At 35.0% G+C, this 25,062-nt stretch overlaps 1 protein-coding gene across 1 annotated transcript in view; it reads left to right on the top strand.

Moving 5' to 3' along the window:
* Positions 1-25,062, top strand: part of sowah (ankyrin repeat domain family member sosondowah) — a 231,852-nt gene that overhangs the window by 34,272 nt on the left and 172,518 nt on the right. The gene's annotated exons all lie outside the window — the stretch shown is intronic.

Here is a 25,062-nt window from a genome sequence, read left to right as displayed (position 1 = left end):
AAAAATATGTCTAACATAATTAATTATTCAAAACTTTTCTTCGTTAATATTTTTTTCCTGTATTTCTTCCAGCTGTTCCAGTAAATTTTATCTGTAGCAAAAATGACAAATCATTTCACGATTTTAATTAGTTCAGCTTACGTATTTTTTGTGCTGTGTATGCAACCTCAGCTGTTTTTCTTAATCTTTTAATTTTGGAAGGACCCTTGATATTAATTTAAAGTTTCAAAAGATCGTGCAGTAAGTACTGTGCATAAAAATTGTTATATGTACAGTTTTGTGTTACAGGAACATAATCTGTAAGATTTTAATTTCATTAATAATAATTACAATAAATATTCAGTGCTTGTTTAAGTAACGTATCAATTTCTTTATTTTGGCCAATTTGCTTTTTTATATGGCTTATCTACTTCACGGAAACTATCAGTTGTAATTCAGTTATACAAGTCAGCAGAGTAATAAAAGAATAAATTTTGCTTTTCCTAGACTTCCTTGTCTTATTTAACAAAACCTTTAAGTCACCTTCCTATAATATAACAGTTACTTAAATCTATCTTTCTCAAAATTAAAAAAAACATAAATGAATAGCTGAAACCAAATAGGATTTAATTTTTACCCTCTTAATAAATCGCTAACCAGAAATGAATGTTTTAAATCGCAATGTTTTTGGAAACCGTAATGCCCTTGCATGAAATCCAACTGAGTATTCCTGTTAAGAGGAATATTTGCACATCTTTAGGTGCAACTTGATAACCTTTTTTGCTGTGCAACTAGATAAAGGTGTCTTCGTGAAAGACTTTTAGGGTAGTTGGGGGTTGAGAAAGCCATTGAAACCGGCTGGTTTAACCCCTTAAAGCACGAGTTGTTTTCGGAAAAACTGCTAAAAATGATCGAGTTTTTTTTGGCAGAAAATTAATATATTGGTACAGTGCAAGTTATTTTTTATTTGTACTAGTTATTAGTTGATTTGATACCAATTTCTTGCTACAGCCAGAATCTCGTCATCATTATCTTCAGATTCTTTTCCATCCTTCAAGAGATCATAACCGTCATCGCTGAAATTTTCTGATAAATTACGTATTCAGAATCGTTACAGCCGCTCATTATCAGATAATGTTTTTCCTAAATAAATTACGAAAACATTTTAGTAAAAATTAATTTATGGTTAACTGTTTACTTTTATGACAATTAACGCAATAAAAATGGATATATTGCCTTTTCCACACCAAAGAACTGCTTTATAACAAATAATTCCTAACAAACTTATAGCTAATCATCAAAATGCAGCACGTCGTTTATACATACAAACAAACAAACAAAAGCTGCATAGTGGTGCCGTCTAATTTAAATAAGTTTAATTATAATATAGCTTATCTATTTTTGCTAGAACGAATCTCTGACGGGCATTAGAAATAAAATATCGCGAGATATAAGTTCGCCCGTGTGAGACACGGGCATGTGCAAATTTGCCGGTAACTTTCGCCCGTGTCAGACACGGGCATATGCGTTAAGAAGTTAATCAAGCATTGTAAGTCGAAGCTAAAATCTGCATGTGCCTGTGAGTTTAGCTCAGTGGTTCTCATCCTGTTCTGCATGCGTCTTTCGCCATTATTAGATCTTCTTTCAGAACCTCGGAAAATACTTATTTAGATTATTTTTTACTTGTTTCATAAATTAAAAAGTTATGTAGACAATGTTGATAAATGCCAAAACTTGTGTGAAAGTAATTTTTTATTTTCAAGAAGTAAAACTAAATGCTTAGAAAATACACTCACTTCCAAAAGTTAAGCACGGAGAGGAAAATGCTAATTTCCGAAAGCCAGTCAGAATTGAAGAGGATGCAGTTCGCTGCAGAGGTAGATGGAAGTATGCAAATATGTTAGGTAACAGCCAATCGCGCTTTCATGTCAAGAAATATGCAAAAAAGGCAGTCTTATAAGAAGCCAGCTTTATGAAGAGTTTCTGAAGTTGATTGTAAATGCTGATAGAAGGTGTTTAAAACTTTCGTACAATTTGTTTTCAAGACATACGTGTTTCTATGTCTTCCAGAAGACGAATGGAAGATTCAGAGCTCTGGCGTGCTGTGGAGCGCATTGAAGCAGGACAGTCGATCATAGATGTTGTTCTTTTCTTCGGCGTTCATCATTCTGTAATTTCACGTTTATGGAAACAATTCCAAACCACACAGACAGTTGTCCGAAGGCCCGTAGCCGGTCGCCCAGGGGTAACTACCCCCCCCCCGCGGAAGATCGATATATTGCTATTGTAGCCAAAAAGAGCGACCTCCATGGCTACAGCGTCCATTGGTAAGGCGATATTTGCAGCTACTGTACGCCGAAGATTACATATGAGTGGACTGTACGCCCGGGTTCCTTTAGTTTGTGTTCCTCTATCCGTCCAATCAAGAGCGGCACGATTGCAGTGATGCCGGGAACATGTCAATTGGAATGTGTCTGACTGGGGCAATATTATGTTTTCTGAGGAGTCAATATTTGTTCTTGAGTCGGATGACGCGTATAAGGATATGGCGTGAACAACGAACACGCAATCAGTCCCAAAACATCATCGAACATAACGCATTCCGAGGCAGAAACATTATGGTGTGGGCAGAGATTTCATTAGGATACCGAACCGACCTGCACGTCTTTAAACGGGTTCTTTGAGGGCTGTCCGGTATCGAGATGAAGTCCTAGAACCCATTGTGAGATTGTACGCTGCAGCAGTTGGCCCACTTTTGTTTTAATAGACGATAACGCACGTCGCCATAGATTTGATATCGTCGATGATTACCTGGAGAGTGAAGGGATTGCGCGTATGGCGTGGCCAGCATATTCGCCCGACCTTAATGCCATTGAAGATATTTGGGACGCTTTCGGCCGTGCTGTATCTTCTCGTTTTCCACCTCCAGCCAATATTATTGAGCTGGAAACTGCTCTACAAGAAGAATGGCGATTGCTTAATTCTGCGGTGGTTGACCACCTAATTGAAAGCATGGTCACAAGGTGTAAACTTTCAGATGAGGGGAGATCACATGCCGTGTTAATGTTCTTTTTTTTCATTCTTTTTTTTCATTTTATGCTGTTTATTTTCACTTTATACATAATTTTGTTTAAGTCTCCAGTATGTCATTATCTGATAACTTACAAAAATTTAATATTGTTTTCATTTCTCTATATAATTATTGATTTTGTTGTATGCATAAATATATGTACTACTTTCCTGCCGAATTTTGCGTCAATCAAAGCAGTGTTTCTTGATGTTTTTGCATTTTACATCTTCGTGCTTAACTTTTGGAAGTGAGTGTAAATAAAAGGCTGCCCTCATTTTCCTATTCAAACTCTAAAATTTCCCTACTGAAACTCTGAAATTCCCCCATAGAAATGTGAATGAAGTCAGTTTCTGCACCAAATTCGACGTTTTTTTATCGAATGGGACCAAAAGTAAACTTTCAGTTTTCTGCACCGAAAAATCAGTCTTCGTGCCCGCTGGCCGAGTTGCTTGTTTTTGCGTAGAAACTGTAATTTTAATTGTAAAAAAAAATGTTTTTAATTGTTGTTATCTGTATTTGGTGTTTTATGTTTTTTTGCAATTTACAATGTTTAATAAAGATGTTTTGAGTTTTTATGTGCTATTTTTGCCTAGTCGCGGAGCGAGAACTGAATTAAATGAAAAGTATATTTCTAATTAAATTGGAGGGAGTAATTCAAATTTAAATGAAATGGAAAAAAAAAAAAAAAAAAGTATAACTTGATAGGCCGTACAAGAAAGTCATGTGGTGTCCACGTCAGATTTTTTTTTAAAGAAAGTGCGCGGTTTCCTATAGACGTGAGTTTCCGTAAATACTGGTATACAAAAATCTCCGTACACTTAATGATAACTTGATGAAACCATCTCAGTCCTCCTCAGTCCAAGTCAGACCTTTTTTTGAGGAAAAGTCTCTGTGGGTTCAGTACTTTTCCCCCCTCCAGGTATGAATTCTGTTGTAATATAATTTGTGCAGTTTGCGAGATATTCCTGTATAGGGTGTCCCTTTCCGAAACGCTTTATTTAGAAAACATTTAAAAATCGATATTTGATTTTGCTGTTGGACTTGTAATGCTGACCCATTCCTTGCTATTGTATATATTAGGAAACCTCACAGGTGCGTGCATAACGCAAATTTTGTGAATGTAAAATGGCATCGCCTTAAGATAAAGGAGATGTCATTTTTTTATTTGTAAACTATCACTCGTTTATTTTTAACTTAGTCACTGTTCTGTCGTGAATTTACAAGGTACCAGCTAGCAGGGTGACGTAGTTAGGAGGCGTTAGAAATGTAGTTAGTAACTCCTAACGTAGTTTGGAGAACTATTAATTGCGCTTCTTCTGAGAGATGGGTGTGATATTCTAATTCCTTCGCACTTACGGTAACTCTAGAATATACCCATTTGTATTCTTTTTCTTCTAAAACGTAGTAAATATCTGAGCTAGAAAGTTTAGCCATCCAAGATTTGCATGCCTGAATTCAAAATGTCATTTCATACATAATCCCATTGTGACAAGCTGCTTAAGTATAGAGTTGCTACGAAATTATCGTGCTAAAAAGTATGCTAATTTTTGTCAATAAATTTGGTAAATTACTTTTTTTAAAAAAAATAATTAATTTCAAGGAAAAATATTCTAGCCTATTAATATCTGTGCAATGATGCATTAGTATGGAATGCTTTTGAATAGGTCGTCTTAGCATTTGGATTTGCAAAGCTTTTATAAACCTACGCCGCCTTCCGTTTGCAAATGCGAAAAAACATCGACTCATTCCTCAATATATTGGCACAACCAGTAACCGAGTAACTAAGAAAGCCAGCTGACTAGTGGTAATTCGACCCGAATTCGAAGGTTGATAAACGAGCTGATTCCTTGAGAGTTTTCGTGTTTTCTTCATCTATAAGATGAATACGAGCCATTTTCCATTAGGAAGTCCGCCTCGAAGGGATTCCTTCCTTTGGAGACGGCCCTGGTGTACTTTGCATTAATTAAATTAAGCAACCAACAAGTTTTATTTTGCACGATTAGTATACCTTGTTATTGATTTCAAAGTTTAGAATCATGAAAGATAACTACATAAAAGTACATAGATTTGTTTCGATTTATTTGTGCTGTAATAAGCGGAGTTGGTGTTTAAAATCTTCTGCAAATTTTTGCACCGCTATTTATTGGATCCGTCTCCGCAGAGCAGAGATGGGTTTGTTTCAGGGCGGACGCGAGAAATGTATAGAAGCCATGGAATTCACTTAGTTTGCCAGAAAGGAAGAATGATGCCTTCAGATGCGTAAATCTCCGCCCACAGAGTTCTGGCATGCTTCGAGGCACGCGCGTGCTGAAATTCCTCGTATCACTGGGTGGGCGGGAAACGTTCCTCATTCGTGAGTGCCCCTCAATCTTATTTCTCATCCTCTTTTTGTGGGTCGTAAAAGTTGTTCCCCGTGCCTTTCTTGATTGTTACTTAATTTAATAGTGCAGTAAGTAGCGGTGAAAAGGTATTTTCGTTGTTGGTATTGATTCGATCCGGAATCGTGCGAGACAACCCGAATTTATTTTTAAAGGACTGTAAATCTCTGTTGTCAGCAGAGCATTTATTGGTAGTAGAGAAGTAGCCGATTAAAATCCGATAAGTTTGTGTCTTTGTTTTGCTAGTTTTTGTTGTTAGATTTGATCCTGTAATGAAATTCGTAGGAAACTCAGATTAAATGTAATAAAATTTTTATGGTAAGCTGCACTTCAAACTGGTGCATTCCTTTAAAATAACAAATTTAAATCTGTATAGTTTATGTGTTTGTTGTTCTCCATGTTTCATGGAACTGTGAAATTTTCAGGATGTTTAAATGTGATGAGAATTTTATCATAAAGTTTCAGATGCGTTTCTCTAAAGCAAAGTAATCGATTAAGATACGGTTAGTTTACCTAGTTGTTCTGCATATTTTAAGTGTTTAAATTTCATGTAACTATGAAATTTTTTGAAAAATTGTATTGCATGTAATGAAAATTCATTCTTAAAGTTACGTGTGCTTCATGACTTAATGATAGGGTGTTACATTCTGTTAAATACCCATTGTAAGTAGAAAGTACTGTAGGTATGAAATGCATATGTCGTTCGTAATCTATCGATAATCATATGATCTGTTCTAATTGCATTCGAATTCTGAGAACTTTTACGTTAGCCCATAGTTAGACACAATAATTTAATGTACCGTTTTATAAAAATATACTATTAAATATTCCATTTGTTTCATTGAATATTACGTAGGAGGTGGGGATGATGGGGGGAGGTAGAATAAAGTGTGTGGGTATTCATAATTGCTGTGCATAGCTGGAAGTGTTCTAATCCTGAGGAATATTTAACCCTTTGCGGCACAGTGTGTCCGATCTGGACACACCTAAAAACTTTCTTCTGTACGCACAGAAAAATTGAATGAAAAAGGATTTATAGGTTACTATATTCTGAACCTTCTTTATTTATAGTAGATGACAGCTCAACACAAACCAGTCCATATATTTTAGCCATATTTAGTTTCTTAAGACCCTCATTTTTCAAAGAAATCTTCCAGATTTTTTTAAGGTATAAAAGGAAATTGTTTGAAAAGAAATTTCTATGTTATTTTTTTTGGCTGTATGCTAATCTCCTTATTCTATATTAATTTTAAATTTTTACCTTGAAATATCTTGCCTAAAATCAAACGGCGAACCCTAGGTGTGCCCAGACCGGGCTCACCGATAATTTAGGACAACTGAGAGTCTGTATTCTTTGTTTTTCCGCATCTCATCGGTGAGTTCATTGACAACAATGCTTGTTTCTTTTCGAGGCTCTATTCCAATCAGTGGCACACAATTCCACTATGGGCACACCCACAGAATTAAACGATAAGTGCTATCTTCACAAAATTTTGCTTGTGCACTCCTCTAGGCCTAATTAGACTGCCTAATTTTTTTTAAAATCAAAATTCCAACTTTAAAAGGTAGCGTGCTGGAAAGGGTTAAAACATTAATTTCTAGATGTCGGGCTTGGCTTCCTGCAAATGGACTAACTGGCTGGGGAATTTTACCTTGTGTGCCGTTAATGCGAGGCAATTTCCGTTGGAAAATCTTCTACCAAAGCATTCCTTTCTGGCAGATAGTTTTCATGTGCTTTGTATGATTAGTATCCTGGTAATTTTTTACCTAGAGTTTGAGAGCTGGTTGCATCTGAGTTCTCTGCCCAAGACTTGCATAACATGGAGCATCGATTCTTAAAAACATTTACTACAGTCAATAAGAAATACTATGTATATTCAGTTAACAGACTTTTAAGTAGTTATTTAGTAAGTAAGCAAGGGCCGACTCACAAAGTAAACCCAAATAAGAAGAAAACAATGTTATTTGATATCAGAAACTATTTAAACCAGAAGCGTTTTCTGTAGTTGTCATAGCATGGGTTTCCTTGGTTGTTACTAGCGAAGACAATGCTGTTTTCGTTGTTCTTAATTGTGAAAGAATGATATAGCTCTTCTTTCATGGTATAAAACTCCTCTCCTCATAGGCATATAGCTGTGAAAATAGTTCCGGCAGATTACAAAGTTTGCTTTGCCTGTAATTTGAAAGTTACTCAAAAGCGAGGAATTTTATCTTTACAAATGTTAAAATACCATTACTGCACTGCAAAGAATAGTTTCTTTGAGTTTCAGATTTTCACATAATGATGGTTATGGAAAATTTTACAGTATATGTTTTTTTTTTGGGGGGGGGAAGGCAAAGGAAATGAATGCTGACATTGTTAGGTCTTGCAGAATTTGAAATGTAGAATGCATGATTATTTGACTCCAGAACGTACAAAAAGTTTTATCCTACAAAAATCTGTCTTTAAATATAATGAAACGCACTACAAAAATTCATGTGCACTATTTACAAATTTTTTTTTTTTCGGAATATATTTTAAAGCGGTACATTGCAGTAAAATCTGTGACTGTGACAATTCGAGGTGTTTTATCAATTTATTATAGATCTTTCTATGTTTTGTAGTGCATTTCGATGTAATCAAGGAGATATTTTTGTCGGTTAAAAATAAAAACATGCTGAAAAAAAAGCGCGTCAGAATTAAAACTCACAAAATAAAAAGGCGGCAAATAAGCATGCATTCTATTCGGGGAATTCGTGTGGTCAGCAAAAAAGGGTGACTTCTAAAATAGTTTTTGGTTTTCTATTCCAGTTACTGCTTGGAAAATACGATCAATTAATACATTTACAGAATTTCAAGTAGAACTTTTTAAAAAATATTGTAGAATTTAAAAGCAAGTGGAGAAAAATTTAATTATTGCAAAGGAATTATCTTGAAAAAGTAAAATTATTCAGTGAAGTACTACATTTAGAAACAACATTTAGAAATAATGATAAGATAAGAAAGCTTGGAGAAGAATAAGCATGTGGCGCCACTTGCTTATTCTTGTCCATACTTTCTTATCTTATCATTATTTTCTGTCTTGTTCATTTGCGGTTTTGCAGCTGAGGATGGTGGTTCCGTAAAACCATCGAAACTAGTCCTGTGAAAATTTTGAAAATATAGCGCTGATTTTTGTTGTTTGACTTCGGAATTACTGTTCCTAATATTAAAAAAATTAATAAATAAAATAAAAATGAAAAAAAAAATGAAAGGATTCAGATTTTAAATTACGTCCAAAGGGGCTTTTTTTTAATGTTTTGTGTGTTACCTTTATTTATTAAATATCATGTTCTACTTACTCAAATTATAAAATTAAGTTCATCAGCAATATCGCAAATTAATTTTAGAATTTCCGATACACAGTCTCGTGCGCTGGAGATAAGAATGTTTTTCTCTGTATAACGTTGCCATTGCTCGCTTTGAAATCCTTGAGTTTGTTAATCAAAAATTCGTTAAAAGTTTCACAAAATATGAAATCGATAATGAAACAAATTCCAAATTTCAAATTGGGCTTCCAGATGCCCATATTTGCAGGAGGATTACGTTATTCAAAACTGGATGGCTCTAGGCACCGTTGTTTTATCACGATCTGGGAAACTTACATACATTTATGCAGATTCTTCATTATTTAATTTCTTTTTAAATGTAATACAGGACGATATTATTCGGTGGCAACAATTAGAAAAGTGAAACGACGCTTGTAGTGAATCAGCGAAAATGCCAAAACGAAATTAATAGCCCTTCTGGGCAAATTGCCCCTTTGGACTAAAAGGGGGGGGGAAGTCTCAAAGTGAGACAAAATCTTTTTTTTTCAGTAATCATATGCCTTTGAAATACGCAATATTAATAATTTAACTCTGCTAACTGGAAGTAAATCAGTAAAAAAGCATGTATTTTGATAGTCAGTAGTACGTAGGGAATTGGGAACATTTGACATTATGTCGACTATGTAAAAAATCTGTGGTAATGACGAAATGTTATACAGAGAATATGTTAATTGTTTGAAATGGTGATGTGCTTCAAAAAATTATCGGCGTTGTAAAAAAAGTATATATCTAATATCTAAATTGTTTGTCAGTTTGTTTAAGCTATGGAAATTAGTCTTTTAAATGGATGGGCGTATTTTTAGAAGTCTCCAGTTGTCGGGTTAGAAGTCGTCGTTCTGTCTACGTTCTACCCTGTACTTCAATCTGTCAACTGTCTCCAATTTCTCGTTAGGAAAAGCTGAGATAATATCTGAGATCGTTAAACAGTTCTCCTAGAAAATGCTGCAGGAGACATCTGTCCGTACCATTTAAGTGCCGGAGAATATTGTTTTGGTTAAGCTTAGAATGCTGTTATGCTGTTTTGGTTTTGTTTGCTTATTATGTCTGTTTTGGTTAAACTTAGATCGCTATTTTGGTTTCATTTGCTTGTTATGTCTAATTTTTAATTTATACACGTAGAAGGTCAGTATGTGGAAATACTCTTTTTTAGATTTCATTCTGTTCTAGCATTGATAGTAACATCTGATGTACAGCTGTGTAAAATATGTAATTAAATTATTGAAAAACATAAACTTTTTTTTAAGATTACTTGTTTTTTATAGAAATTTATTAGATCTGCAGAAACTAAGAATAATAAGCACATATATTCGCTTTTTAGAAATTTGACAGTGAAGCGCTGTTTGTTTTTTAGGAGAAGCACATACTGGCTGTATTAACTTAACGTGTGCAAGAGTAATGCATCAGTTTTAATAATTGGCAAAATTGAGTGTTTGTTAAGTATCGAAATGAAGTCAAATAAAAATCCATTTTGTTAACTGTTAAGGAATTGTCAGATGTATAATAATTTAGGAGGATTTTTTTTTTTCCACTGACGGGAAAGAAATCGAATATCTCTTTTCTCTTATTCAGAAGAATAACGCATATTGAATGTTATGCTAGTTTTCCTGCCCGCGGTAAAACTGTAATAACAATTAATTAACAGTGATTAATTGTTTGCCATCACGTGACAAACGTAGAAAAGTGCGACGAAGTGTTTGTCGTGTCTGTGATAAAAGCTTTAAATTCTCTGGAGCAATATATTTTTAAAAAGTATTTTAAGATTCTTCTGAAAACATAACAGTTCAGGAGCAATTTAATAGTATAGGTATCACGTGATTTATGGCACTTTTGTACAGGCTTGCATGTTCTAAGATGCTGCATATAGGAAATCCCATGTAAGCGTCTAATTGGTAACGCGGATTGTCTCAATGAAGGGAAACTTTCGATGTAGTTTCGACGGTTAAGTAGTTCACCAACTTCTTCAGCTGAGAGTGCGAAAATAGTACTGAACGTTTCTTTTATAATTATACCCATTGCTTTCAAGTACCTGAGGTGTGTCAGTTTACAGTATTAGTCTTAATACTTCGAAAAATCGTTATGGAATTTGTTTATATTTTGTTAAAAGCTACCAGTTTGATTTCTTTCGGCAAATTTTGGGATTTTATTCTTTTCGAACTGTGAACGAATTACTGTGTATACGTAAAATTATGTTTATGAAGATATAACAAAATAATTGAATAAAAATGCAAGCTCTAATTTATTACTTTGCGAAACAGGATAGTGGTTAGTGACTCTTGACCACCGTACCGAAGGGCCCGAGTTCGAATCACGGAGATGACATGGATGTTTGTAAATGTATAGTGTCTTTGCGGCATGAGGCATTCTAAACATATGGCGAGCTGAAAGTTCTGTCGTGTGGTTTGGTAGTAGGATCCATCCCCCGCGGTGCTGTCTCTCAAAAGTGGGGTGGAACTACGCAAAATTGTATTGTCACTTATATGTTGGCCAAGGCTGATGCCAAAGATTCACGTAATCTTCTACTCCTTGGCATGATAAATTTCGTGGGCTTGTTCTTATGAGGTCAGACAAGTGAGTTTAGTCACAACTCATTCCAATTCATTTGGAACAGTAATTCATAAAATAAGGTTTAATTACCAGAGTTTTAAATCGAGTGTCAGAAGGAAATTAAATGGGAAAAATACCTTGCTAAAAATACTTATAATTTGGACAACTTCCGTAGGTTTTTCCACCATTCGTATCTGAAAATGCCTATAAGATTGTCGAAGATCTTACTAAGGTTATTTTGTAATCAGTCACGATAAAGCACGCTGGAGTTATCTTCTTAGAGAAGAAAATGCCCTGCTGAGGACTGTGTGAGATAACGTGTTCTTATTCTCGTTATGCATGGAAAAAAACTATGAAGACGCCCATGCAGTCAGACCGCTCGCTGAGCTATGAACTCAGGTCAAATTACCGGTGTTTAGAGGTTTTATCTACTTAAGGATAAATAACGTAAGCGCGATCTAATAGCCGAAATGGCACCAAACTTGGTATTTAGACTAATCAAGACATGGGAAAAAGGATTTCGTGAAAACAAATTTTAGTTCCAAAAATCACCGCTAGGGTATTTTGTGGCGCTGCTGTAGCTTACAATAACGAGAATTAGCATAAAACACTGGTATCAAAGAAAAATGCATATGTTGTGCGATGACAGCGCCAGTAATAGGAGCTATAAAAGCAAGTAGTAGACAGCTCCGACAAATAATCTCAGCTGAAGTAAACGAGCTCCAGTGGACCGGAACGTGCGTTACTGGTGAAGCTGTATTACATGAATCAATGTAATGCATCCGCAGCTCTCCTGACCTCACGCCATGCGATTTTTGGCTCTGGGGTTATTTGAAATCTCAAGTTTATGTTGGTGGAGTATCAAATTTGTCTATTCTAAAGGACAACATAACAAAGACAGTGCGGAATATTCCTCGTGATATGTTACATACGGCTATGGAGAACGTTGTGCACAGAATGCACGGTGTTATTTCTGAGAACGGTGCTCACATTGAATGTGGTCTAATTCCTCACCGGGGAAGTTAATGTAGTAAATAAACATTAATAATTTAACTGTATGATTGGCATGTCTTGATGTCCCATGTCTTGATTAGTCTAAATACCAAGTTTGGTGCCATTTCGGCTATTAGATCGCGCTACAGGGCGCTCCAAACACTGTCACTTTAAAAAAGATCACCCTGTATTTTAGAACTGAAGAATAATAAAAGTGATAAAAATTAAGCAAAATATTTTAGAACTAGAGAATAATAAAATTGATAAAACTTAAATAAACATATCTTCGCCCATTTATAATGTAATAATTAATTTTAACTTTGCCATTCTGATGGCATTGCTAATTTAGTGACGCGCTGCCTCATCATGACATTGCCAGTGCAGTGGTGTATTAAAAATCGTCATATGCCTCGTGTAAGAAGGAACACTTATCAGCACGTCTACTTCGATTATAGGAGAAACGTGGCTTACTGGGACTGCAGATTATTACCGCCCATCTGCTCTTAATGCAGTTTGAGATCTAAAGGCTGTTATAAGAATTTCAAATGATCGGTTCTAAAGGGCCGCAGAATCTGATGGTTAGAATCTCAACTGTCCATTCCTATGCTGTAGCGTCCACTCGTGTGCTGTGTCGAAGATGTTAGACATTTCATCCGCGTCGCTGTGAAGGTTCCTGCACCGACATCAAGTGCCTTGGATAATGAAACTGAGCGTGTTACTAAGTGCCAAGAATCTGTTTGTACAGTGCGATGATCTCTGCAATATCACGAATTGTCTGCAAGGCAATTCTTCGGCTTCCCTTGATGTTAAAACACAGTAACCGACGCCTACAATGGTGCGTTCAACGATGCACATGGACTCATCGATAGTGTAACGTCTTCTTTTCTGGCGAATCCTGCTTTTGTTTACAGCGTTATGAGGGCCATATCTGTGAGTGGTCACACCGACGGTAACAGACACTGAGCCTGTGTGTGGAGGCAGCGGAGGGAATGGACATTGGATCCGTGTGCCGTGTGTGGAGGAATCGAAGGACCTTCTTCATTATCATATCGATCATGCACCTAGATTGATGATTAAAGGGAGCCATTGGATACACATCCTATTCATCATCATTTGGTTCGTATACCCAGTAAAAAAACTTTGACTATCCAGTATTACATTATTGAGATTGTAATGCCGATGGCTGTGCCGTATCTTTGGAATTCGTTTGCCCAGTGTTTTGACCAGTCTTCTATCATAGTCAAAGACATGCGAGTACTGAGGTTGTAATGCCCATCACTGGAGTCTCGTCGCCCCAAATTTCTTTTGCAAGACCGCATGGATTCATGCTGTCATACACTTTTATCAATACACAGAGTGTTTTACTCATTCCTGGTCTGGCGTATACTTCTATCTCTCACCAACTAGAAAGTCTGGTAAATTATTTTTGAAAGACGATTGCGATAACATCGCAGCTAGTATGACAAAATTTTGACATAGAATTGAATCATTGTACTCTAAGCTGTCATCCAAAGTGTCAACTCCATACCCAATTATATAAACTGTACTATTATTGAGAGATAAACTGATTTTTGCATGTTCTCTAACTCAAAATTACTTGAAATTTCAATCATTTCATACATTGAAACGTAATTATAAAATAAATCTCTGCTAGTGCTTTTCTTCATGGAGTAGCGTTGTAACTGCCTGAGGTGTACGTATAAATTTTCCTTTTCATTTTGGCTTCAGTGTGTACTAGTATAAGCCTAACTCGGCGTAAACCAAATTACAGTACCTTTAGTGTAATTTTATAATGATCTTTAATGCTACAAATATGTTTCATAATTTTCTGTGCTTCTATTGTCAGATTCCTCTTGAGTTTGAATGTGAATCTAGCTAAGATTAAACCTGTCCATTCATCAACTGTACTTCAATGATCTTTATTGATTGCCTAAAATCAAAAACTTTATAACGATAAGGGAAAAAAATTTATACTTTGAGGATAAATATTGTTCCTCTGAACAAAGGTATAAACCACATGTTTTTTTTTTTTAAATGATTGCTTTATTTTTAGGCTATATTTTAATTTATAAGAAACATTTAAATTCTTTTTTTAAATAGGGAGTAATTTAATGTATTAATAGTCCAGTACTGGAAAAAAATTACCCTTTTATTTTCATAATTTTTAAATGAAAAATAATTTGAGGAGAAGGAAGGGAACTACAAGTTTAATCGGGAGGAGGCGGTATTAAATAAAAAGAAAAAATTAAGCTTTCTTATTTCAGGAGAACTACCGGAGCGTGAAGGATCGTGTTTTATCCCGTCCTGATCCGGTAATGACACGGCTTGATTGCTCATTTCTTCGTATTTTCCTAACAGTTGTACCGTACCCTCACCCCTCCTCTATCTGGTCGACCTTTCTACTTCGGCACACAGAACGAGGTTCTTTTATAAATTATTCCATTTTGATTTTTCTTTCTTGCGATTCCCCTTTCTTTTGGAGGGAGGGCTCGTTCTTCGTCAGGACTACTCATCTTCGATTTCTTTCTAATCGCTATTGGAATGAAAAGTAAGAGTTTGTTTGAATAAGCAGCGCTTCTGAGTGGGAGCAACGTGCGTTGCTGTGCAAATATTGCGAAAGAGGATGAGCTGAACTGGAGCGAAAATACGCGGAGTATATATAATTTCGATGCGTCGAGCTGGTATAACATATGCAGTCTCAGCTTAGCGAAAAATATCTGTATTGTAGCATGAAATGCATGCATTCGAGGGCGAGGAGGGAAAAAAATTCTATCCGCTGTGTACATTTTCTTTACTTTTGTTGTTTTTGTTTTGTTTTAAATGCGTGGAAAGGCCAATGCCTATCTCTGCAATGTGATTTCGAACTGATGCACAGCACCTTCTTTTGGAATACCTTCATTGATTAATCCTACAGGTAAAGTTAGATTCAAAATATAAGAGAGGAACAGAAAAGAATAGAAAAAAAGAAGGAGGGGAACCTTCATTTTCAAGCATTTGGAATACTTGATATTTATCGATTGAATATTTTTTTTTTTGAAACTTTAACAAAATACTGTATTAGTCCGAATGTAAGAAACTGTTTTGTTTTTCTGTAAGTGGGAACTGTATTTGCCGACGTGGGATTAAAAATATATGAGGTTCTTTTTCATTTATCCCTTAACGCTCAAATTAAAAATCTGATGTGTACACCACATGACTTCCTTTGACATGGAATATTAAATTATACACATTTTTTCTTGCATTTCATTTAAACTTATTAGATTGAATTAAACCTACTTGCACCTTTGAGAAGAGAGAAAGGACACACACAAATAATCACACATACTGCGGCCACCGAACCTGCAACATGCAGCTCTGAGTAACAGCGAGTCTGCACTAATCAATAAATCATCCAGAGTGATCTTCTTCTTGATTCCTATCATAAGCAGGAATAACATTTTCAGTGTCGCCCATTTTCATGAAATATTCAGTTCAAAATAATGTGACACATGAAATCTGAATCGTAAATTAAACGAATAACTCTTTTTAATCATTCTGGTTAAGACTTTAGCGGTATCTTTTCAAAAGTCAAAGTTTTGTTTGGAAAGGAGCGAGGAAATCCATCTCTCATGTTTGACTTTGAAAAGCTCCGTGTGTTGTTTAGCTAAGAAAGGGGACGTCTGCTTGTAAACTGGTTTCTGTATGGAGTTGAAGATAAACGTACTCGATAACGGTTGCCTCCCTTTTTGTTTTTATAGGCCTTGGGTCGTTTTTGTCGACGTTTGAATGTTGTTCTTTAATTGCGGTCCGAATTTTACGACCCGTGTCGAAGATTTCCCCTTCAGCGGAGTTGGTTTCTTTACTTTTGTGAAAGCAGTTACACGTTGTTTTTGTTTGTCTTGCGTTCATAACTCTCTTCTGTTTGTCTCCTCTCCTTCCGACTCCAAGCCGAACTTTGCTGTCACAAATTTTTGTTAGTTTGCACAATATTTGGGATGTATTTCTACGAGTTTTTAACGTTTTCTGTGTCTTTGATGCTAAGTGAAGTTCTGAAGCTATACTTGAAACGAACATGTGGGATAAAGTATTTTACGTATACGTCGGGATGTGTGGATTTTATTCCTTGTTTAAATTAAAATTTTCTTTATTTATTCTTATTGAGAATTAAAAAAACTAATTAAAAAGTAAAATGGTTTTAAATTTCGAGTACTTTTTCATTTAATACGAAATAGATGTGTAAAAACTTAGCTGTGCGTAATAATGAGTTCAAGAGAAACTAATTAAACTAGTTCACCTGTAAAACTGTACCTATTCAGAGGCATACTAGAAAAAATTCAATATAAAATTTTTTTCGTTAAATTAATTATCATATAATTTTGTGCATATTTTACATCAAAAGAAATACATTGAAACTCATTTTCCATGAAGCGCGTGGAAAATCACATATGCTTCAAAATTATGTACTCCCACCAGCGGCCGAGCGGTAAAGTCGCTGAACACTGGTAGTTCGGTCCGAGGTTCGAATCCCGCGAACGGGCTGGCTGCATGGGTGTTTTCGTGGTTTTTCCCATGTGTAACGTGTATACGAGCCAGTTTCCCTTAGAAAGTCCTCCACGAAGGCATCCCTCCCGTTAGGGAGATAGCCCTCGAGGCTTTGCCGTAATTAAATAACCTAACTTAACCTAACCAAAATTATGTACAATTTTTGTAGACTGATTTTGAATTAATTTAACTTGTATGTTTGAAAGCAAAATTTGTCCAGTATTTGATATGGGCTGCTGAACAGCAAGAGTTCTAAAAGGAAAAGTTGATTATTTTGCATCATAGAGCTATAAAATTACTTCACGTACTACAACAGAAGTGGTAAAAATAGTATATAATTTTTATTGTGGCTGTAGAACTTAAAATACAACAAAGATAAACGACGAAATCAATTTAATCCTTATGAAGAACAATGGCTTATTAGAAAAATAAGAATAATTCTAACAGACGTGTCCCCAAACTGCATTATGGGTTAAAAATTAAAGTGTTGATCATTAGGTTGAGTTAAAGTGTTGAAATCTGTTGACCACTCTCAGTAAATCTGAATTCCGTTGTCATGCAGCTTAAAATAACATTCAATAAGCACAATAAAAATAACTATAAATTGAACTGAAATTTGTAAAAATATACATTTTTGAAAGTTTTGGACTTCAGGGGAGGCGGGAATTACTGCTTTCTAAGGAATTTACATTTACATAATAAAATTCCTTTTCGGAGAGCAAAATGTGATTTTACAATTAATTAACTTATTTTTTATCGATGAAAAATGATAAATTTATGCGCTAGAGATCACGTTCTAAATAGCGCATGAAATTACGTTTCGGAGAAAGTCCAACATTTATGTGAAACCTCATATGCTACGTTGTCGAGCATTAAATTTTGGAAGCCATAAATGGCATAAGACTATTAACTAAGATGAATCAGCATCCTGAAAAATAGAGCTGAAACTATTGGAACTATAAACAATTTCATATATTTCTAAAATAATAAATTTAAAATCCTTAATTCTGGCTTTTTTTAATATCACAATAAAAAAATCTGTTATGTACACCACATGACTTCCTAGTACGGAATATTAAATTACCGTGTTTGGCGGCGTATAAGACGCACTTTTTACTTCCTTGTACGAAGTAAAAAGGAAGTATTGTAATCGCGAAAAGTTTCAGGCAGCATATTTCAACGAAAATATCCATTTTGACCGCTATCGAATGCAATTTAACGATGTTTTTGCGTCATATCTGTACGTAAAGACAGAATAAAATACTCTTTTCCTTCAAAAAAATTATAAAACTGCTTTAAAATTAATTCTGAAGAGAATTTTTCGTGGCGCCTGTACGAACGTATGTACGTACGTTCGTATCTCGCATAACTGAAAAACGAGTAGCCTCAGAACGTTGAAATTTTGTATATAGGACTGCTATAACATGTAGATGTGTACCTCGTATTTTGGTTGCAATCGGCCTCACCAAACGTATATAAATATATTTATATATATATATATATATATATCCACTCTATTACCCGGCTCAGTAATCACAGTTTCTTTACTCTTATATGTTTGTAAATTGTACATTTTTTGCTTTAAAAATGATTGAATTATGTTGTTTTTATCTTCCGGTTAAGGATTTTATGCCTTTAGTAAATCTGTGTGCAATATTTTTTGAATTATCAGCAATTTTAAAGTTGTTTAATTGCCGCTAAGCCTGTTTTTAATGGCGGCCATTGATGTTTACATTTGAAACAGGAGACTAGTGGATTTGTTGCCAATCTAGAGAAACTTAGCTTCACAACAACAAAGATAACGCATTCATTTATTATTGCCAATTAAATCATGCTTAATTCTTTCTGGAATTTTTTCGAGGAAATAAGCGTTTGAGATTTACTTCGTAATTTTTAATATAGATATTTTGAGTTTTTATGTATTTTTGCCTTCGAAGTGAGAACTGAATTCGAATTTTCGCGAAGTGAGAACTGAATTAATTAAATGAGAAATACTCAAAGTGAATTTTAAAGAATGCATTTATTCTATTGTGGTTTATGCGCTGTCGGCGAAGTAGGTTTAATTCAATCTAATAAGTTTAAATAAAATGCAAGAAAAATGAGTATAATTTAATATTCCGTACACGGAAGTCATGTGGTGTACGCATCAGATTTTTTTCCTTTGAAAAAAATAGGTAATAAAATAGGAAAAAATAGGAAAAAAATAAGAATGGGCTGCGTCTTATACGTCGATACTCAGTTTTTAATTGCATTTATGTCTGGAAATTTCCTCTGTTCTCTAGTTTTTTCCTTGTTTCCTTGCGGAGTGTGGGAATATTACAGTTACGTAGAGTTCAGTAAATGCACATGCGCTGTCATCGACGATCACAGCTGGGTTCATTAAAACTTCCCAATTTTTGTGAACGATTTTTAAGTGTGTGAAATTTTCTGCTATTAAATTTTCTTAATTATTTTGGCAAGTTATGGCTCAAAATCAACGGCGGCATTGATATAACATAGCATACAAGCTATGTGTCATTGCGTATGCTGAAGAAATTGGAAACAGGGCTGCAGAGATTCATTTCGGGTCACTCCCTCCCCAACTGAGAAAATAATAAGAACTTGGCGGAATCAGGAAGAGGATCTAAAGGAAAAGCGACTCACAGTAAACCTAACACCTTCGAATGAAGGGGAACTGCACAATGCCCTGAACTTGAGGCAAAGCTGAATATTTGGATTTTAGATTGTCAGGACTAATATGTCTTTTGACTTCTTTAGGGAATATGATGTGTCCTGAATAGGAACAGGGAGCTTAATAAAGCCATGTTCAAGTATGTGTGGAATGGACGACACAAGCAGGAAGGGTTTACTTTACCCTTTATTCTCTATAAGATCACAGGCACATCGGGATACAGAGACCAACCACTTGTGGTCTGAACGTAAGAATATAAAACTACTAACTAAAATTCTAAATAAGAGCTAACTTTGAATTAGTTTAGAAATGCCTAACACTAAGACTGGCCTTTTTAAAAGGTTACGTATGTAGTACGCAACTGCTGAAACTACAATACGTTTTAAATATCAAGAGGATTAAACCTCTGGCCTTAAAGGCAAGCAGCAACTGATTGAAAACTCGTACAGAATGCAAGGCGACTCACTTCCCCCCCCTCTCTCTCTCTCTAACTCTTGGCAAAAAGCCACAACTTAAATACTTGGGCGTTATGATCTTAGCATATTTATTATTTACTTAGCATATCTCGAATGTACCACTCTATAATTTTTTTCTTTAGTCTCATTATAACGATATGGCTTGTGGCGAACTGGCAGTGAATCTCCTGTGTCGATTTCGTGATTTGTAACTTGCGTAAATAGCTTGCGGACTATCACTGAATAAAGTAGAAAATTTACTTACCACTTGGCGTAGTTTTTCTTGCTCTTCTGTAGGTAGGTGTTGGAGATTCAGTGGGGGGGGGGGGGCTCTGCAAAAACACACTGACGGTGCAGAAAGAATTAATTCACTATTCTGCTAAGTTTCAAACGTAAACAAATATGGCTGCTATGGTAAAAAAAAATTAGGCATAGCCGCACTTATGTTGTTGATTAACCAAAGCCATAAAAACCTTAACCAGAAGATAAGAACAACATAATTCAATCGTTTTGAAGGCAAAAAATGCACAATTTACAATCATATAAAATAATAATAAAAAAAAACTGAGCTCACTGAGCCGAGTAACAGAGTGGTGCGGCCGATTGCAAGGAGAAAAGGAGGTGCACAACTACGTTTTATAGCAGTCCTACTATATACAAAATTTGAACGCTCTGAAGCTACTTATTTTTGAACTGTGCGAGATACATACGTACGTGCATACGCCACGAAAAAATCTGTTCTGAAGCCATTTTAAATCAGTTTTATAATTTGTTCTGGGAAAACGAGTCCTTTATTCTGGCCCTTACAGATGTCACGCAAAAACATCGTTAAATTGCATTGGTAGTGGTCAAGGTGGATATTTTCGTTGAAACATGATACCCGGAAGTTTTCATGTTACAATACTTCCTTTACTTCGTAGAAGGAAGTAAAAATACGCATACACGACACAAAACTGACATGAAGAAAATGTTTTTATTCAGCTGTGGAGGGTATTCTAAATTTCATTATGATAAAATTGTTAAATCAGTATCATAACCGTAAGCATATTTCACAAATGCACATCTGTGTAGCTACCGAGGGAGTGGCTTCTGGGATGGACCAATGAGCATCCAGTAACATTTCTGTCATGTCACATGACCTTTCCCGTGCTTTAAGATTTAAACAAAATGGTTGAAAATATTCTGCCGCGCAATTTTCTGTACAAAATAATTAAAGTATCGTCGATTGCTTCTGAAACTTTTCATTGCAAAGTTAGATCAAATATAGGAAATTATGAAAATTTCACTACCTTGTTGAAATAAATACAAACGTATGTTGGATATTTCGCAAAAATATCGAGGTGAAATATCACTTAATAAGTGGTAAATAAGATGAAGAAAGAAATACGTGATAAACATCTGAGCCCAAATACAATCTTTACATAAAACTATGCGTATGAGAAAAAAATTTACACCAATTATATATGTAAATAGAAGTCAGCACTTTTTATTTCAGTCTATATGAAAAAGGTGTTCTTTAATAATAACCAATGCAGAATTTTATTCAAAATGAACTTTACTAATTTGCATTCGTATACATTTAGTGCTTTACATTTCACATTTAATTTTCGCTTTTACAACTGCATTTATTTGTGGAACACTTCCTTTTGCAATGACAGCATGTACATATATTCCTCTCCTTTCGACCTACACCAGAGCATATCTGTGATTGTCGACATACACCGGTGAAGGTCCGAATGTACAAGAATGTAATGCAATATTCGATCTTTCACCGACGTATTTGGTGAATGTTGACATTCTCCAATTTCGGTCTTTCACGGTAACACATATATAATTAGTAATTCTTTCCTGTATTTGGGGGCAGAGGGGGGGGTAGTGATTTCCACGCGTGGATCCATTTGACTTCTCAAACACGACACCAACCAAAAAGAGGGGAAAGAGAAAAGCAGTGCTATATATTGTGTAATGTTTTTTCCTTAAATATAGTGTATTATATTATAAAGTATTTTTATAACATAAATTATATATATATATAAATAATATGTTTGTAAATGGAATTTTTTTTTTTTTTTTCATGCAACTATTTGAATTTTCACCTTGCAGGACCATAATAAGGTAAGTTCAGTTTACTATCTATTTGCTATTATTTATTCTAATACTAAATTTAATTTCATTTTGCATATTTTCATTTTCATTTTGTATATATTTTTCATATAAGTTCTGTGTGTTTTGAAAAAGTATTCCTTCTCTTCATTTTGTTTCAAGTTTATTTCAGTGTTCGTATCAATTAAGCACTTTTTAAATTTGTGCTGTAGTATTGCTAAAGTTTTTTTTTTTTTTTTTTTTTTTTTCTGTATTAAGATGTATGTACATTTTGCATTATTTTCATCAGCGAATTATTTTTAATGAAAATGTATATAGTATTTTGTTTTTACGCCTACGTTTTCTAATCCATGCTGTTTTCTTCATTGATATGCTGGTTATTGCCACATCTTGGACTCTTCACGACCTTTATACCACAGTTCGTAAGTATTCTGTAATTTCTTCAATTAGTTATCATTATGTTAATATATGTTTTTGTATTGTATTTGCCGTTTAAGCATTATTTTGAAATTTCATCAAGCATTTTATTTCGTATATGCCTGCTTTGTTCAGCAGAAGAGAAATTTTTCAGAGAAGTAGATGATTTGCTATTTTTGCTAGTAAAATATCTTCGGATGTGTATTAGTTTTGGAAGCTGAAGCAAGGGGGTAGATTTTTCATTACTTCATTAAGTGATCATTAAAATTAAACAGAACGTGGATTTTTATTTTAATAAATTCTACCGATGTCAAACATAGCTTCCTCTTCTTCAGAAGCAAAAATGTTTTTTTTTTTTTTTTTTCTTCCAAAACAAAAGTGGGAAAGTCACAGGCATTTTATATCAAAAGCAATGGGCGGAGCTAAACGAACGAATTTTTTGAATATGAAAAGATTCAAGGAAATCGCATATATAAATTGAGATTTTTTTCTTTAAGTTAATAAGTTAATAACAGGTATTTCAATTATGAACGCTTTGAGACGCTTTATAACATTTGGAGACTTGTAATATCTTGGTTTCTCACGTTTCTTTGCTATTTTCTGTGGCAAATAGTTCTGTATTCATTTTCAATTTGCTCTGCTCATTGGTACTGACATAAAATGGTTGTCGTTGCTCCAGTTTTTGCAAAATATTTTTTGCCGTGAAGAAGAGGTTCCTGTGTCTGATAACCTTCGAAATCGATTGAGTTTTAAAATCTAGGCGAAGGTAAGGTTACTCTTTTACTAAATTTTAAATTGGCTTGTTTCCCTTTTAATCTCTCTGTTTATTAATGTTGTAGGGACATTTGGAAGCAAGAGATGGGAAAAAGGAGAAATGGCCTCGCCGGAACTCAAACCACGGACCTTTCGAATACGCGCCGAGCGTGCTGACCACTACACCACGAAGACATGCTAAGAAGGCAGGAGAAATACCTTATATACTTCCCCTTTTAAAGAGTGACTATGGATTAAGAAATGTGCAATAACCTCGCCGGGACGCGAACCACGGACCTTTCGAATACGCGCCGAGCGTGCTGACCACTACATCACGAAGGCATGTTAAGAAGGCGGGAGAAATACTTTATAATGTTATTGTCTTCTTATTATGATCTGTTTATAACGTTAAACAAATAGTTTACAATTAAGTTTAGTTAAGGATCCATATATGAATTTCATTACTTCGATAAATACGCACAAGTTTGTATGGATATTTAGTTTGACATACCAGCTTTTGTTATATTTTTTTCTGTAAACTGTATGCCACTAATAAGATATTCTCAAGCAGATGTTCTGTATCTGCCAGATGTGACATTATAAGTCTTGAACGACAGTATCGTCACACATTGAAATCTCTGCTCGATATGAAGCAAATTTTTAAAACTCGGAGATGTATGTCTTTTTGTAATGGTCAAATATCTATCATTGTAGGCTTGGTTTTCGTGATGTCCTAAATATCTATCATTGTAGGCTTGGTATGAGTAAGATTTTGCAAAGATCATGAAGTTAACAGAAAGTCTTGTCTTTTTTAAAAAATACAGATTGGGAAGCCGCCTCCGATGTCAGGAGGTGTTTCTGGGGAAGTGTTCTCATGTAAGCACCTTGCCCTCGACCTTTGTTGGTCGTCGAGGTACCTCTTCTGTCTTGCACACCCACGATATTCCACGAGCCATGGAACGTGGTCTCATCCGCCTTCGCGATTATGATATTCGTCCAACTCACCCACCCGACTCGTGTCACTCAATTACGTCACAGCGGGCAGTCCGCCCATAATAGCCATCAGACTGTTAAAAACGAAGGACTTGCTCGTTCATTTCGAAAACGCAATTAACTGCGTAGACACCTCTCCCGTGGTTGGAGGAGATTTGTATACCTTGTGCTTTTAAACGGATCCTTACGAGCAACCCACCCGCGGAGGGGAATACCTCCATATTTCACTTTTCTGCCCCCATTTCTGTCTTACTGATCGTTCTGCCTTATTTCAGATGAAATTATGGTCCTTCTTCCATCCTAATTTCTTAAGAAAGTAGAGGCCAGGAAATTAATCTCCAAGTGCTTATTGTGGTAGGCCTCGTACTTGGAGCCAAACTGTAGAAACCATTTGGAACTGCGAGTAATTTGAATATTTTGCGACGTTCAATAACGATATGTTCATGGTTATTAAATTCATAATGAGTAATTAATAAGTCATAATGAGTGTAATTTTAAGAAGATTGTCCTTTTCTGGTGTAGCTTTGAACTGAAAGTATCTGAATGTTTTGCTAACTGCTTGAGGCACTAAATGCTCTTTGATGCTTTCAGATTTTAGAAAAATAATATTTAAGTGACTTTCAGATGACATTTTGATTTAGAGAATAAAGTTTTTTGCTTTAAATATTGAGATAAAATGTGGATCATTCGATCTTCTGCTCTTAAAAAGCGGATACATTACTCTCGAAGCAACAGTACAGGAGGGTCAACAGTTTTCAACATGCACTATATATATCCAGAATTAGGATTTCTCTTATCGAATTTATGTCTTTCTTCTAAAAAGTCTAGCTTTCAAGA

This window comes from Stegodyphus dumicola, chromosome 6 (assembly GCF_044657685.1).
Source record: "Stegodyphus dumicola isolate Sdum_Otavi_A_Nest chromosome 6, ASM4465768v1".
Classification (NCBI taxonomy): domain Eukaryota; kingdom Metazoa; phylum Arthropoda; class Arachnida; order Araneae; family Eresidae; genus Stegodyphus; species Stegodyphus dumicola.
Note: the sequence above shows the minus strand (reverse complement) of the source record. Positions and strands in the feature narration are given on the sequence as shown.